Here is a 10,881-nt window from a genome sequence, read left to right as displayed (position 1 = left end):
TATAAAGATAGTCTGCAGCAGTGGGAGAGGATTGCTGAAGCACAGACTTTTCCACGGCTGAGGTAATGGGCAGGATACAGTCAGACAGAAGAACAGAAAGAGAAAAAATAGAGAGGGTTTCAGTGGGAGCAAAGAAGTGTTAGTGAACCCTTGTGTACATGTGTGAGAAAAAACAAAAAGAAGAGTAATGATAGCATTACAGGACGTAAGGAGAGAGAAAGGAATGAGTGAAAGAAATAAAGGGCAGAGTAGGCCTAACAGCTGAGGGATAAAACCTGCAATCTACCATTCTGTCTGATCTCAGCCATCCTATGAGTCAAGTAAGAAAGCTTTGAGAGGCTCCATGCACATTAACCTCTACTCATCCTCCACCCACACTCCTCCTCTGCCTCGTCCCATTTTCCCTTCCTACCCACATTAAATGAGTGCTTCAAACATGCTGACATCAAAAGCATAATAACTCGCATTAAGGTTTATGTTTGCTTCATTAGCACATACAAAACATGTGATAACCCTCACAGAAAGGGGATGGGAACACAAGAACCAGTCAAAGCCCAATCCAAATAAAGATCTTGTAAATCCTTTTGGAATTTGTAAAATACATACACAATCACATAAAGATGGATAAATATTGATACATTATTTTTAGATGGCTAAGCTTCTACGACATATCAGTGTACAGCAGTATGAACTGTTATTCCATACTTCCTGCCATTGCTTTCTCTTTCAACTCTTTTACCCACGTGCATTGCAATGACACTGTTCCTAATATTGAGACTGCTAATGTTGATACAGTTGTGTACACTATCATTAGCATTGGGAAGATAATTGGACACTATGAACAGGATGAGCGTTCAATTCAAGGTTTGTTTCACTCAGAGACAGGACCTCAGCATCCCTTGTGGTATATCTAGTGCGACAGAGCTCTATGTTTTGGGAAATATTTTTCTTGGTAAACTCTCTCTTCGTTAGAGGATGTGAACATTTCTCTAATGCATTTCACATGGTATGCCATGGCCCATTTCAAGAAAAGGCACCTCTTTTTAAACAACAGTGAATCTTCTGGCAGTTTAGATTAACTTGCATATTATTGTAATAACTTACTATACTGTATTCACATTGAAAGGAAACATTAAACATTGGTACGGTTTTATAAATAAGTACAAATCTAATCTGAGAAAAAAAGTTGTTCAAATGGGACTTTTTAATGGCCGAAACGGTTCACATCAAATCTGTATCGCACACAGATTGGGGTAATGTAAATATTTAATTTTTGGCTCATGAAATGATCAAAATCCGCTCCAGGGCTTTTAAGAGATAGTTTATGATTAATTTATAAAAGTCTGACATATCTATAGAGACAGGTACGCCCAAAATAAAACTGCCATTAGAGGGACACCCTGAATTGACTTATTTTTCAACTTTACAGTATATTTTCCAAATGTGTTCTTGAACAATGTAATGCAATTCCAATCCATTTCAACAAATATTAAACAATTTGAAATATCACTTTGTTTGATTGAGAAGTGTCCACGTCTCCTCCAGTCCTCTGGTGGGGCTAACTGTCTGTAATTAATAAGGACATTAGTCAGCCCACTCCCTAACAGCATGGTGGTCCACAATGCTTCCAGGATTGCACTGTAGGCAGAGTGAGGAGTTGAAAGGATAGCAGCAGAGCTGTGTAGGTGACACAGAGGGAGGGAAATGTGCAGTAATGATTGCTGCCAGTGGCCAAAGTACTTTAGCCAAAATGTATTTAAGCAATAACATATGCCAAACTGATTATATTAAAACCTTTTCAAGCAGTGGAGCAGTTAGAAAAGATAATTGCCAAAAGAAATAATCACCTGCCTTACCAGGGAATGTATTCATGGTACCACAATTCTTATGGAAGACCTGAAAATGAAAATGAAATAAAATAAAAAAGGGAAGAAAAACACATCTGACATAAATTCAGGCTGTTTATCTCACAGGACTTCACAGCTCCTCAACAATTACACGAAAATTGCACCAACTGCTGGGTAAATAAATGGTGTCACTGAAAAGAATAGGATATCATCAAGGGCTGCAAAGAAATTCTGGGCGATACATATTAAAATAACTATTTGCCCTTAAAATTGTGGTGTTTTTGTTCTTTCTTTTGTGCCAGGGAAATAGAAATATTTTTTTTAAAAACTGAAATGTCCTTTGCACAAATTCAACCATTAAAAAAATGAAACAACTTGTTTCCACGTATAGTGAGATTGTGGTTTGGCTATAACGTTTGTTTTTTTTAATCAATGACCTTCCAACTTTTCAGCAGCCTGCTCCTGTAAAACGGGCTCAGACATTATAGTGGTCAATATATGAGTCCTTAACGGTAAGGATGGAAGTACAAAAGGGAATTGGGCATTTCATTTCGGAGAAAATGAGGGAGGGAACTGACCAATACAGAAACATGACACTGCCTCACTATACCAAATAATCAAATAATAATAGCTTCTCATATTTTTAAAAAAAAGAGCATATTTTCGCTCTAGTTTCATGTTGTGTTTATGGATCTTAACCCTATTGCAGCTCTTAGATATAGCAAGAGGAAAATTGTGTTGTGTGAAAAAGCTGGGCAGTGTTAAACGGAACAGTTCTTCACATAAGAGTGATTTCTTTATACTGCGCTATAATTACTCTGGAATAGCTGGGTAGCAAATCGTCTCACACCATGCCAGCACTGTGCGGTTTGTCTCTCACTGTTTTAACCCAACTCTTAGTCCAGCTATTGTGAAAGTGGACAATGCTCTGCAAGTTGAACACCAAAACCTTTAATATGCTCTTTTACCGACAGGAACACTTTGCAGCAGTATTTCATGTTGTGATTGAGCGTGAACATAAGGTGGGAAGGGAGCTGTAAATGTATGGCTTTTCCATTATAGATAAGAGCCACAGAGAGACAGAGAGAAGCAGCATAGTGCATGTCCTTGATTTAGCAGCATCGATCGCTATCTGCTCTCTAGCCTCTTTCATTTGCTATGTGTAAAAGTCTGTGTGTGTGTGTGTGTGTGTGTGTGTGTGTGTGTGTGTGTGTGTGTGTGTGTGTGTGTGTGTGTGTGTGTGTGTGTGTGTGTGTGTGTGTGTGTGTGTGTGTGTGTGTGTGTGTGTGTTTTGCAGGGCAGCCCAATGGCTATGCAGAGCTCAGACAGAGATAAGGTTATCAGAACACACCTAACTGATATGATTGGCAAGGTGACAGGAGGCCAATGTGGACCCTGAGGGGCTGACTAACCACAAACGCATGCAAACACACACACAGACACATGGACTGACCTTAAAATAAGTTTAATCTTTTGTTTATCCCCGTCACAAATGGAGGCAATATCTGCATGAAACACCACAGAGACGTCAAACAGCCATCGAGGACTTCAAAAGAAGCTGCTTATTATTTTCAGCAAGTGAACTATCGCTTTTGATAACAACCCTCCCAAGAGAGACAAAGACAGAAAAATGGGGGGCAGAGTGAAGGAAACAAGGAAAGAAAGGCAATGAGAGGGAGAAGGAAGGATAAAAACACAGGTTGGAAAAGCAGGGGTGCCTCTGCCTCTCTGAGATAGCAAAACCACAGTAGCGAAAAAAAAGCTTTGCAGAGCGACAGTGCCACAGAGAGATGAATCTGTAAAGCAAGGCTGGGACGAGAGATACAGGGAAAGCAACAAGATTGAGTAAGGGATGTGGAGTGAAACCGATAGGAAGAAGAGAGAGAGTAAGGAAGGGAGAGATGGATAGGGCCTCAATGCACACTTCCAGAGCTAGCCTGGAAAAATGTGCAGCTAGACAAAAATGAGGCAATGGACACACAGACACACACACAAAGCTCACTCCCCACTGAGTTTCCTGCTGCGTGCCTCTCAAGTTGAGAATAAAGTACTGTATAGAGTATGTTCATCCTATATATAACTTAGTGTTTAGAGCAGAAGTAAGAAAAGAACAGACTGATGTTTTGTAGACTGATAAATCTGTGATTGCAAAGTGAGATAGTTTCACATACAGAAAGAAGTGAAAGAAATAAGTACATCCTGCTGTTCTTACTACTCAATCATCACCACTATTCCTCGGCCGTTATTTCAAATCTCTAACTAAACCGTATTTCTAACCCCTTTATCCCCGCTGTGGTCTCCGCTGCTGGTAAAACAGAAGCATGATAAATGGCCTCACATAATCATCCGTTCACTTTATCAGCATGCAGAGGGAAAATGAGTTGCATAGAAAAGGGAGGGGAGGTGGCAGAGAAGAAGAAGAGGGGAGAACTGGAAGAAAATGAGGGATTATGGGTGTAAAGGTATATAAAAAAGGAGCGGGGTGAAGGAAGGGGAGAGAAGTAAGTAAATGCGGATGGCGCAGCAGGAGGGAGGAAGAGCGAGGGCTGAGCACAAGCCGCTGAAAGGAGGTTGATGAGATAGATACATAAAGCTGGGGAGGGACGGGTGATATAGTGAGGGCAATGGGGTGAAGAAAAAGATGAAGGGAGGAGGACAGATTATGGGAGGGACAGCAGCAGGCAGGATGGAGGGAGAGATAGATTGGTCCTACTTGACTAGACCCGGAGGAACAGATGAATCTTTGTGATGCATGATGGGAGCCGGTTCGATAAGACAACCAATCACAGGCTCTGGTCTAAATGGGATAACCAATCATAGGTCTTGGCCGGCATCATCATTCCCCATTTCAGATAAGTCCCCAACACATCATGTCCATCTTATAGTGCACAGCAAGCTGCCCAGTGTGTGTGTGTGTGTGTGTGTGTGTGTGTGTGTGTGTGTGTGTGTGTGTGTGTGTGTGTGTGTGTGTGTGTGTGTGTGTGTGTGTGTGTGTGTGATGGCCTATGGCTGTTTTCTGATTTCAATACATCTATCTTGGATATCCATATATGCGAGAGGTCTGGTGTGGCTGCATATTGCTACAGAGAGACACACTGAACAGGCAACACAGCAGCCCATTGTTCAACCTGAGTTTGCGTTGAGCTGGATAATGCAACCGCAATCTCAGTGAAGTGCCCCGAAGCCCACTTAGGAGATAGTGTTCTTTGATGCACACACTGCAAAAAAAAGGTATGTCCATTTTAACAAGTTATTTAATCCACACGGTGTACCAGGAGAGTCGAGATGTTTTTCTTGTAGTCAGGGCAGTTTAACCTTCGGAAAATAAACTAAACAAAGGAAAGGGTCATTAATGAGATAGAAAAGTTGTTCATCTTTTGTATTGATGTTTCAACCAGGAGAGTTTAATTTCCCTGCATGCCTTTTAGGTCCTGGTGGTAGCCTGTCTGTTCACAAAGTAAATTGAACTTTCATAACCAGGAGCGCTTGAAATCGTTCCCACTTCGCAATTACTAACACTAATATTCACCCTGGTAATATTAAAGACTGTGAAATTATGAGCATGGTCTATATGAAGTCACCTATAGGTTTCTCAGGAGACATTGTAGGTGTCCCCGGGCCGTCACCATTTTGGCACATTATGTCTCTGGCTGACTCCAAAAAATCATCAATAAAAGTGAGGCATGTCTGGGTGATGCAACAGGGCAGACCGCTAGCACACAGGGACCTGAAATGTAATTACCTATCATTTAAAGTGACAGCGCCCCTAATAATACGCAGAGAGACAAGGTCTGCAGTATCCTGCATATACTTTTTACAGTGCATACAATGCTAAGCTATTAAAATAGTATTTTTTGATGGACAACATGCATGCAGAAAGCTGTTAATCATTAGGCTTACTGAATTTGTGAATGGCTACGTTGTCCCAAGTGAAAAACATTTACTTCAAATTATTATCTAACAATATGTTGACGGCCTCCCTGAAGTAAGTTTTGATGCACTCCCTTAAGGTAAGACAGAAGCTTTGCTATTCAATAATGTCCGTGAGCACATTCAAACACAAATGTCAGGGACTGATGTTGATGGCAATTTGAAATGACTTGGCGTAAAATAATTATGAAAAGAAAATGTCACTTCTAGCATCTGAAACTCTAAATACTGACTTGACAGCAACTGCGTACTTGTGTTTGCGTATGAGAAAGAGAGTGAGAAAAGACGGAGAGAATGTATGACACAGTATTCATAGTAGGTGTGAAGGTCAAGGCATCAGGATGTGCTGTAATTGTGGGAGACGTTTTAATTAAAGCGTTTTGAGAAGGTTTTCGGGGGGTTACAGCCTGTGGGGTACAGACTGATCCTACTGTCACAGAAACTCACACAGACTGACGTGTGTGTGTGTGTGTGTGTGTGTGTGTGTGTGTGTGTGTGTGTGTGTGTGTGTGTGTGTGTGTGTGTGTGTGTGTGTGTGTGTGTGTTCACGCGTATCAACGTGGGGAGACAGACAGCTCAAGTCCCTTGGCACTGTTGTGACACGCTTGTTTGAAATTGTCCAAAATAGATTTTTTTTTCTCTTTTGCCTCTCTATCTCCTAATTGCTTTTTTCCCCTAGTATATTTTCCTGCTCTCCTTCCCTTTCACTAAGACTCCCCCCCCCCCCCCTTCACAAAAAGCATGCTCGGTTTCATGAAGATGAATTACCTCCATTTTAAGTCAGGTAAACATTTTGGTGAGGTTTGTTGTGCTATTTATAAGCCAACAGAGAGGCATAAAGCCATTTCAGGGAGAACTCAGCTTCCTTAACTTGATTTTACAGTGGCCTCACTCTACAGGTGTTGACTGCAAAAACAATATTTAGCAACATAATAGCAACATTATTCCATCAACATAAGGATGAGGTGAACCTAAGCACACCGGCAAATAAAAAGTGCAATAATGATGGTTATAGATGAAAAGTTAAGTTAGCACCAAAGTCATACCGATTCATCCAGAACGAAGCTGTATTCAATGTGAATCGGTCACACATGGCCACACCTGATCTGATGTATAATGTCAGTATCATTGCTAGAGCCATGTCCCTAGGGGAGTAAAAAAAAAAAAAAAAAGGAAAGCAGAACGGTTTAATACCATTAACATAGAGCAGGCACCAGTTGTTGGTGAATATTTTATAGCATAATTATTCAACTTTTCAATTTCATCTTCCGGGTGAATAATGTGTTTTTATATGAATGCAAAATAACTACATCTTTGCATCTGTTCACTGTGTAAATGATGTTTGGAAATGATGCATTACAGTTCACTCTCCCTTTCAGATGTGTCTGCCCTCTAGATCACTGCAGGCCAGGACAGAGTTTAGCTCTAAATGGATCCCTTATCACACAGTCACCAGCACTACAGCAATCATTCATTGGTCATGGCATTCGTGTGTTTCTTTGTGTGTCTGCTTGCACTGAGCTGTTTATGCATGCAGTGCGTGTGCTTTTGTGTATCGCGGTGCAGCTTTGTTTTTTCCTTGTGTCCTCACTATGTGCTGCAGTATTGATTCCTGATTGCCAGGGGCTGGCTGCCTATCGATCCAGCTGCTTCCATAAACATGTTGAGATGACTTATGGTGTGTGTATGTGTGTGTGTGTGTGTGTGTGTGTGTGTGTGTGTGTGTGTGTGTGTGTGTGTGTGTGTGTGTGTGTGTGTGTGTGTGTGTGTGTGTGTGTGTGTGTGTGTGTGTGTGTGTGTGTGTGTGTGTGTGTGTGTGACACAAACACTGTACTACCACCAGGATGATGGGATGATTGATCGGGATGGTGGACAAGCTCAATGAAATACCAGTGTAATTTTACCCACATAAAATCATGAAATAGTGCTGCCATGTACAAACAACCCTAACAACACACAAGGGAAATAAAAGCTTTGACCATTTAGCCAAAATAGAGTATCTCATTAAGAGCATCCGTCAAAAGCCTGGGAGACCATCGTCACTGCAGATAGTGCTGGTCTAAGCACTTAGCTGGACAGATTCCTTTCCGCTGCGTCTGAAGGCCACGGGGATGAATCTCAACTACGGAGCTGGACAGACACAGAATGTATGTGTGGGGGTTTTTTTGTGGGATTTTTGTATGTTGTCAGGCAAGCAACTATGCCCTTGGTAAAAATGAGGTATGAGAAAAGAACTCATGTTTCACTACCACAGTGTTTCCCCTATCATCATATAGGGGACGACCCGCCCTGCCTATATCGAACCGCCTGCCCTGCCGCCCCGCCTGACCGACGAAAAATTATTGATTTTATTTTTATTGTAAAACATTTATACGAGTATATGTTAGAATCAAGGGGAAAACACTGTACTTCAAAACGCGAACATAAAATGACATGAGGTGTAGGGTAAAAATCAACCTCTGCCCTGAAAGCAACATGTTTTTTTAGTGGAGTAAACAACAGCAACACTCTTGCTGTCTAATCATATCAGGAAGATGGTCCCTCTGTGCTTTAGTATTTTGTTGTATGTGTGGAGAGGTCGAATTAGATATAAATAATCAAGTCAAATACATGTTATTGATGCTTACAATTTTATCACAAAAAGGATGTTTTGTGATAACAAAACAAAAGAAACACATAGACCGTGTTAAGTTTTTGACAAAAATTAAATCAACACAGAAAAAACCTGATTTAATAAAACAGAAATGTATCTCCCATGTTCCAGTGAAAAGTTTAAATGGGGCAAGTTAATGTTTTAAAATGTCAATTTCCGCCTTTAAGTAGGGAGCTAAGAAAAGTGAAATGACTGGGGACGTAACAAACCTGTCTGAAAGAGGATATGAGCATACAGCTTTCATACATAGTAAGTAGGGCAGTTCACAAGTTAAAACACTTCTCCAAGGATCAAAGTTGCAGAGCTTCTGCCGAGAGTTAGGTCACCAAGTCCCCAATTAGCATGCAAAGTTTGTTTAACGACTCTGGGACTTGGGTCTGATGAGATGACACGTGTTGTAAATAGATATCACTGCTAAAAGAAGCAGGACGATCATCAAGCAAAGGACTTAATTCCCAACACGGTGGTGGGTATTTAAGGTTGTAGGGAACTGGAAAGCATGTTTTAGGTAAAAAACTGGGTCAAGGTTTATTCCGAAAAGGGAAACAACAATGAATCACGATCTGCAAAGCAGTTTACTGGCTACTAAATACACATTTTTAATGACTGTTTCAGTGACCATCAAAACGATTTTTAGAGAAATTGGAGTGCAAAATAAAGGATACAAATATCCTCAAATGAAAGCAAACAGAAATTGTACATTATAACAAATCAATATGTTCTGAAAAGCTAATTACTTATATCACATAGCGACAGACCAGACAATTTCCTAAAATCCCTAAGATAGCTTAATGACACATCACTTCCATTCATGATTTTTAATTGGCATTATCAGTGTCTGTTTTGTGCACTGGTGTTTACCTGTTGAAGCCTTAGGTGGTAGGTACATATTTAAAGAGCTCCTCACAGAAGGGAGCGTTGGGGAGAGATCTAATCTAGGCAGCTCTCACAGTAAGACACTATTAGATGCAACTGCTCTGTGTGCAGGCTGTGTATGTGCTTATGTGCACCGTTTAGGCACGCATGTGTAGCTGTGTGTGTGTATGTGATTTTGAATATTCATCTTTGTGTAAGTGTGTCACACCAAGGGAAATTATGCTGATTGCCTCAATGAGGGAGGCATAAATCATATCCTCCGCTGTAATCATCCGCAGCAGTTTATGTTTGCAATAAATCTTCTTATCACAACTGTGCTGGGTATCTTACAAATCAGACCGTGACACCTGTTTCACTTCAAGGGGGACTATACATAATACATCCATGCCCAAACTGTGATATTTCATACTTAAATAATCCTTTTTTGTGGTCGACGTACTGTGTAGAGACAACACGTCTGTGGCCGTGGGGTGTTGCCGCTCTGGGGAAGTAAATCGATATTAAAGTGAGAGTATTAATGAATGTTTGAGCATCTGCTTGAGACTGCTATTGATCAGATGGCCTTATCAGCGATGCTGGGCCAATCCAAGGAGAACAGTGATCCTTACACACAAGCAAAATCTCCCGAGATATTAACAAATGGATAACTGACAGACTGAACATCTGTTCTGCGGATGCCAACATTGAAATGGCTTAACACAAGAAGACAACTGTTCCTTTCCAAACTGTAGGGGAAGCAGGGGTTCTGACTTTGAACTCTAGCTCACATCTAAAAATAATCCAAGTTAATGTTTATAATTAAATAGGTTCCATACTATACCTACTGGTGATTACAGCAATGCCCAACAGTGCTTAATGAAATACAATATATTTTTTAGTAGTACATGGAGACGGCAAATACTGTATGTGCTGCAGCCTTGAGAATATTCATGCATGGTTTATCTAATATACTACACATTACATACAGAAAAGTTAGCCCCATAAAAAAATGTTTACCCTCCACAACAAGGGATAACACAGCATTATGGGCGTCGTACATCACAACATCACACAGGTTGTGATGCGGCCAGTAGAAGAAGGACAATGTTTGTTTTGAATGTGTGTAGGCTGGGTAAAAACAGTGCTAGCTTAACTCGGGGCACAAGGAGACAGTAAGCAAGTGATGCAATTATGGGATGTGACATTTAAGACACCCACCCTTGTTTTAACGCTCACACATACAGACACCATATGTATGCGCTCACTCTTCAGAGCGAAGGATTGACACGTTCGCCTGGAAGAGGAAAAATAAAGGAATGGAGTCTTGCCTCTGCCCACACACACTCTCTGTATGGATAGCATTTGTGCACTATGACAATACAGAGTGGTTCTGAGAGAGCAGATTAGTGTGCATGTGTGTGTGTGTGTGTGTGTGTGTGTGTGTGTGTGTGTGTGTGTGTGTGTGTGTGTGTGTGTGTGTGTGTGTGTGTGTGTGTGTGTGTGTGTGTGTGTGTGTGTATGTATGTGTGTGTATGTGTGTGTGTGTGTGTGTGTGTGTGTGTGTGTGTGTGTGTGTGTGTGTTTAGCTGTCTGGAG

At 41.0% G+C, this 10,881-nt stretch overlaps 1 long non-coding RNA gene across 1 annotated transcript in view; it reads right to left on the bottom strand.

Moving 5' to 3' along the window:
* Window positions 1–1,201: 1,201 nt before the first annotated feature.
* LOC134871950 (uncharacterized) overlaps window positions 1,202–10,881 on the bottom strand; it is a 39,364-nt gene continuing 29,684 nt past the window's right edge. The window contains exons 3-4 of the long non-coding RNA XR_010166762.1: window positions 1,857–1,896; window positions 1,202–1,566 (exon numbers count right to left, since the gene is read on the bottom strand). This is a non-coding gene — a long non-coding RNA (uncharacterized LOC134871950). The remainder of the gene's footprint in view (window positions 1,567–1,856; window positions 1,897–10,881) is intronic.

The sequence above is a fragment of the Eleginops maclovinus genome, chromosome 1 (genome assembly GCF_036324505.1).
Source record: "Eleginops maclovinus isolate JMC-PN-2008 ecotype Puerto Natales chromosome 1, JC_Emac_rtc_rv5, whole genome shotgun sequence".
In the NCBI taxonomy this organism is placed as follows: Eukaryota; Metazoa; Chordata; class Actinopteri; order Perciformes; family Eleginopidae; genus Eleginops; species Eleginops maclovinus.
Note: the sequence above shows the minus strand (reverse complement) of the source record. Positions and strands in the feature narration are given on the sequence as shown.